The sequence below is a fragment of the Juglans microcarpa x Juglans regia genome, chromosome 2D (genome assembly GCF_004785595.1).
Source record: "Juglans microcarpa x Juglans regia isolate MS1-56 chromosome 2D, Jm3101_v1.0, whole genome shotgun sequence".
Taxonomy (NCBI): Eukaryota; Viridiplantae; Streptophyta; class Magnoliopsida; order Fagales; family Juglandaceae; genus Juglans; species Juglans microcarpa x Juglans regia.
Window position 1 is genome coordinate 23,841,282 of NC_054596.1, and position 6,812 is coordinate 23,848,093.

Here is a 6,812-nt window from a genome sequence, read left to right on the forward strand (position 1 = left end):
GAAGTGGGAAGGCTCCGATAGGAAAACGAAGCCTTGCGGAGAACAAATGGTTAACTAGTGTGAGATGTTGGACCAAGCCAGAATGAGCATGCTGAGTCGCGGAGTGCTGTGGAAGTAGATGCCGCAAAGGAAGAGGGAAGAGAGATGCCTCACGAGCTACGAGACCTCATGGACAAGTATGCAGAGATGGCCAAGAAGATGGGCGTGTCGTCATCTGTGGACAAGTTGCTCACTAGCACTGACTTGCCATACAGCATGAAGATCATGGTGGCGCCCCTCCTGAGCACTTGAAAACATTTAAGACCCACATTACCCTTCAAGGGTTCTCGGGTGATACTGCATGTTGAACCTTCCCTTGACAGTAAAAGGTGCAGCAAGGGGTGGTTCGGGTCGCTACCCTAGGATCTATTGAAGGGTTCGAAGAGCTGGCCTGCCTACTTTTGACACAATTTATGGCAAGTAGGAAGAGGAGATGACCAACAGTGTATATCTCTTGACCGTCAAGCAACAAATTGACGATAGTTTGAAGGCATACTATCCCGTTTTAACAAGGAACGAATGACCAGGATGAGAAAATCCCCCTGGCTACCCCCCGAGAGACATCTAGCCACAAAATCCATCCATGGGGGAACTGGCAAGAAAGACCCCCCACGACATTCCGAGTTGAAAGACTGCATGGATAACTTCACCAATGCAGAAGACACCCTACGGACCGTAACAGCCCCTAGGAAAATCTAGTTGCAGCAGGCCGATAGGAAAGCCAGAGGGTCAACACGAGGAAAGGCCATGAAAAGCCCAAGATGCCAGGCAAGCATATAACATGTCAACTAGATTGCAAGGCGAAAGACAGACTTCCTGCACCAATCTCAAAGGAAGTTGCCCAATAGCGGCAAAAAGACCAGTAGTTTTGCATATACCACCAACCAGACCAACATTGTGGCCCCCAACCCTCGCTTGGGATTGGAACATGACTGAAACATGGGACATGTAACATGTGGCTACACACCCCTCGTACATGACATATAATATGCAATGTATCTAAGTACACTAGTAATATGCAATAAAATTGCAGCGGAATAATAATAAAAGTCAGATAATCTAAGCAATGTGATAAGCAATTGCAAAGCACATAGTACCGTTACTAAACAAAATACCCCAACATTGTCAATTTCCATAAACATGCATCATATAAAGATATAGTATCCCAAAAGTATAGAGTATTTTTAGTCTCCCAAAACACGGGACCTTCTCAAAATATTCTTTCACAAAAACCATATTGTTTTCTCTTTTACTCTGATTCCCATGATCATTTTTTCCTTTTTCTTTTCCAGAAAGTTCAACTCTATTTGGCTTTATCCTGGTTCAAAATCCTTCTTAGCTCCTAAAAAGAACTTTATAACCTCTGTAATGAACCAACCAAAGGCTTCCAATCTTTCTAACGAGGACAGTTCCGCTGAACTATCACCGGCTCTTCAGGGTCTCTTCTACTATCCAGAGAGCTGGCCTCTTGCGCTTCCCCATGATCGCCTAGTCCTGTCACAACTTCTACCATTCCGGGTGAGGAATGGTAGTGGAAACTACCACAATGAGATTTCGAGAAATCTCAAAAAGTAAACATAGACCATACAATAGTTAACACAAGCATATAAGAGGTATATCATGAAATGCGTGCATGGACATATACTTGACATATCACTTGACTGAGACATGACTTATACACTTAACTATTTTCAAAAGACTCGTAATAGAGACATTGAAATTTTCAGAAAACATCTTTGACTTTTCTTTTTATGTTGATCTTAATCAAAACTTGCCTTATCAGAACATATCGCAAGATTTTCTTCGAGTGATCCTTATCATCTCATGAGATTTTCATCAAGTGATCCATGAAATATGAGCTCTTGTTCTTGTTTAAAGGGTGGACAAATCATGATTCCCCTTTGCACCACGTGTTCCTACTAGTTTCCATACCATTAACAGTTTGTACAACATGATGAATACGTCATAAATAGAGTATATTAACTTGACAATACTTTGTCGGGTTACATGCCTTATGCACCCACTAGCGTTAGGTGCTTCCTCACTCCGGCATTCTTTAAAAAGAATCTATTCGAGGCTTGTCTACAGTTCTTTGTCGACCCAAGGATTACCACTCCATTATTAAGCACTCCAAAGTGGACAGAGGAGTTCTATTAGGACATTCCCCCGCCCTAGCACTTGGAGTCATGATAAAACTCGTAGACTCTTTTCTTTGCAAACATTTTCGAAAACAATTCTTCCAAATGCATGTGACATAATACTTAAGACTACGTTCTTATACTTGGCATATGACATGGAATGTCGTGCATGAAATAACCAAACATAACATGTTCAATTCATGGCATGATAACATTGATCACATGAAATATCAAAACAGATACATGGAACTATGAAAAAAGGCCTTGGCCTAAACATATAGTTGCAAAAACATGAAGAATCATCACTTAAACATGCTTCAAAATCCAAACATATTGCTTAGAAATCAAAGCATAATGAGACAAAACATAAAATTATGGTGTTTGGCTAAGATCTGAAACCTCTAAGACATGATATAGCCGAATCATCAAGTATCACAAATTAACAATATTGTTTTCCTTAAAACTGAAACATACAAAGGACATTCTTACCATTTTCATCTTAAATCAAATCATACCATTCATTCCATATTCATATTCCTAATTTATGTAAGCATATTCAAGCAAACAAACAAGAAATCGCAATCAAAACAACAATAACAATAAAAGGATTTACACAAGTATTAACCAAGAGTAAGTTGAGTGTATACTTACAAAAATCCACAAAATGAAATATAAGCAAGCTGTAATCCAAAATGTATTACATTAGAAAGAGTGTCTAAAAACCTTATTTCATGTTCTTAGGTGTGTGAGGGTTTCTAAGGCATCACTTGATCTTAAACCGTTCGGCCTTTAGGGTTTTTAGGTCAAAACCCTATTCATTTCATTTGTGTTTTTATACAAAACTCAAAGTAGGATACGAACACATGATGGTGGCCGAAAACATGGGGAATGAACACCTCACACCATTCGGCTTCAAGGGTTTCTTGAAAACCCGAATTCGTTTTTCATGAAAACGTGTGTTTCACCACTCTCGAATTCCCTTGAGATTTGAATCTCATTTTGAGTTAGAAAAGTGATATGTGTGTGTAGCAACTGAGAGAAAACCGAGTCTTACCTTGTCTCTTTTTTATGGTGGCGAAATCTTCTCTTGAAAGGAAATCTTCTTTGTTTGGTTGGAAAGAAAATGTAAGAAAGTATGAGAATCTTCAAGTGAGTATGTGAGAGTTGTGTGGAGAAGGTGATGATTCATGCAAATTTCGAAAAATGGCAGGGGAAAATCCCATAGGCATGTACTCCCTCCTTTTTATAGTAGTCTCTTCACTTTCCCCCTTTGGTTGCCTCCAAAACCCTTGCATGAGTGACAAGTGGCATAGGTGTATTCTCCCTTCCTCTCCAATGCTAAAAAGTCTCTTAGAATTCCCACTTTGGATTCCATTAGGAAATGACAACTTGGGTGGCTTGTAGGGCTTCTTTCTTGGCCGAAAATCCACCTTTTTCCTTTTATGTCCTTCCCTTTTCTTAAGCAGGTGAATATTTCCTCAAAGGTACTTGTATAAAAATTTCATGCCTCTTCCTTTCTCCCAACAAGGAAACCTTGGCATGAGTGACAAGTGGCATAGGAGTGTGCCTTGCCCTTTGCCGTCCACTCTTCTCCTCTTCTTTCCTCTTTGTTGCTTCATCTTCCATTTGCTCATTCCCAATGTGACTCTGGATGTGCCATTAGTTCAAATTGCAAACTAAGTGACAAGTGCCAAATGAAAATGTGCTTGTGAGTGTAGTGGCTGAAATCTTAAGGGTAGATTAGTCCTTTCATGCAAATGTCTCTTCTTCTATTCTTCTAGAAATTCTTTGCATGGTTGACACTTGGCAAAATCTGAAGATGTAAGCCAAATTTCGAAATCCCTTTGTGTCCCTTCGGTTTCCCATGCAATCTCCTACAAAATTCACTTTTCTCTTCCCTAAGCTCCCATTTCCAAGAATATCTATCTTGGAACTCGAAATTGGGCCAAAATAATGGGTCTAGGGGTGTGGGAGAGGGTTGGCCGAAAATCCATTAGTCTCCCTAGTTCATCTTGTCTCTTATTTCTTCTAGAAGGTTTCTAGCATGCTTGACAAGTGGCAATTCCTCTAGGGTAGGCATGCAAGCCATCTCTTGGTTTTCCTACACTTTTCTCTCCCCCCTTAGTCCACTATCATGACTAGATTCATAGTGCAATACATGTATGACACATGGCACTAATGACTAGGGTTTGGGTCATGGGCTTAGGGCCATTGGGCTTGGATTTCCTTATAGGCCGAATTTATACAAGGCATTCTAGGGTTACTCCTTACTTGGGCTCAAGTTACTCAATCAAAGATTCTAAAGGCCTTTATTTTAACTAAAAATACTAAGGCCCTTCAAATACTATGACAACTAAAAATTAAATCTATGAACCATGCTTAGTCAAGCTCAGGTTATCACATACATCAAACTGAAGACTGCTACACCTTGAAATGGAGGATAGAAGAGCTGGAAAACTTGTTGGTCCAAAACCACACAAGAGACCGACGTCCTGCTTACTAAGGAAGCGGGCGCGCGAGGCCGCAATGGAGTGAAAGTCCAAAAAGGTGCCAGACTAGAAGAGAGGCACCTTGAAGCCCACCTCGTTGGATCCTGGTTTGACCAAATAGCCCTCTGGGCAAGATACACAACATAACATGCAGGTACGCTAGTGGTGGCCCCACTTCATCAGGACGGAAGGCCCATACTCGCATAGCAAAGTTTAAAGAGATATTCATAGCTGAAAGACCCCAACCATGTAGAGGCGGCGCACAGAGAGCATCGTTATTATGTTCGATGAAGAAGATGATGAAGGGGTGCTTCACCCTCACGACGACGCCCTAGTGGTAACCATGCAAGTCGCCAACTTCACAACCCGAAGGATCTTGATTGACAAGGGCAGCTCAGCCGACATCCTGTTTTGCAATGCGTTCACCAAAATGAGGCTTAGTCTCCATCGTTTATGCCAAGCCCCAATACCACCGAACTGGTTCACTAGGGATGTGGTTCAAATAGTCGCACAACCACCTTGTCGGTTTTAGCTGGGAAAGCACCCAGGACATCTACAACAAGGACCGACTTCTTGGTGGTGAAAGCCTAGTCATCATACAACACGATATTGGGGCGACCCACTTTGAACATCCTGAAGGCGATAACTTCGACTTATCACCTGAAGATGAAGTTCTACACAAACGTTGGGGTCAGCGAGATCAAGGGAAACCCAAGTGCTTGCTCGGGAATGCTATGCACAAGAATTGAAGGGCGGGGGAAAGGACTTGCGAACAACTGAAGGATAAGACTACACTGAAAGACCTCTGTTGTCTCCCAGCTTGACAAACTAGAACAAGCAAAACCTCCAACAAGGGGAGCCATTGGAGCTTGTCCCTATCGACCCTGCACCACCTGAACTCACAGTAAGAATGGGGACCAGCATGAAGGCCAAGATGAGGTAGTCCATAAAGCAACTCCTCACTGAGCAGCGTGATGTGTTCACCTGAAGTCACGATGAGATGTCCAGGATTGACAACACAGACATTGAGCATTGCCTTTGTGTCAACCCCGAGGCCAAAAGGATCCTGCAGAAGCTCAAGAGCTTCAGCGTTGAAAAATATGCAGCAATAGCTGAGGAAGTCAACTGCCTTTTTGCTATGGGATTTATCCGGGAGGCACACTATCCCGAGTGGCTATCTAATGTTATGTTGGTAAAAAAGTTGAATGACAAGTGGAGGATGTGCGTAGACTACACTAATCTAAACAAGGCCTGCCCAAAGGATAACTTCATGTTATCGCACATCAATTTGATCGCCAATTCCATGACAAGCCACTGACTACTCAACTTCATCGACTCTTACTTGAGATACAACCAAATCATTATGAACCCTGACGATGAGGAGAAAATAGGATTCATCACAGACCGGGGACTCTACTGCTACTGAGCCATGCCCTTCTGGCTGAAGAATGCCAGAACAACCTATCAATGACTAGTCAATCATAAATTCAAAGATCAGATAAATGAATAGCACAATGACTATTGTATGTAGACGAATTTCTAGTAAAAAAAAAAAAGATGGAAGAACACCTGATTGACTTGCGGGAAGCCTTCGTAGTCTTGTGCCGGTATCAGATGAAGCTCAAGCCATAGAAGTATGGCTTCTGAGTGGAATAGAGAAACTTCCTGGAATTTTTGGTCTCTGAATTTGGAATCAAAAGCAACCCGGAGAAGGTTGAGGCAATAATAAACATGCCCCCACCACGAAACATCAATGAGGTACAAAACTTGGCTAGAAGAGTGGCCTCCTTGAACCGATTCATCTCTCATTCAATAGATAAATGTCTGTCATTCTTCAAAGTTTGGAGGAAGGTGAAAAACTGGAATGCCGAATGTAGCCATGTGTTTAATGAGTTGAAGGAATACCTAGCTCACCCCCCTCCCCGGCAGCTGGTCCTCAATCAGGCAAAACTAGGAGAAGATTTAGTTGTATATTTGTCAGTATCACCACATGTTGTCTCGGTGGTCTTGGTCCTTAATAAAGGGGACCAACAGAAGCCTGTCTACTACATGAGTCGGGTGTTTCGAGAAGCCGAGGCAAGATACCTGCAGAAGGACATGACGACTTTTGCATTGGTAATCGCCGCCAGGCAACTGAGGCCATACT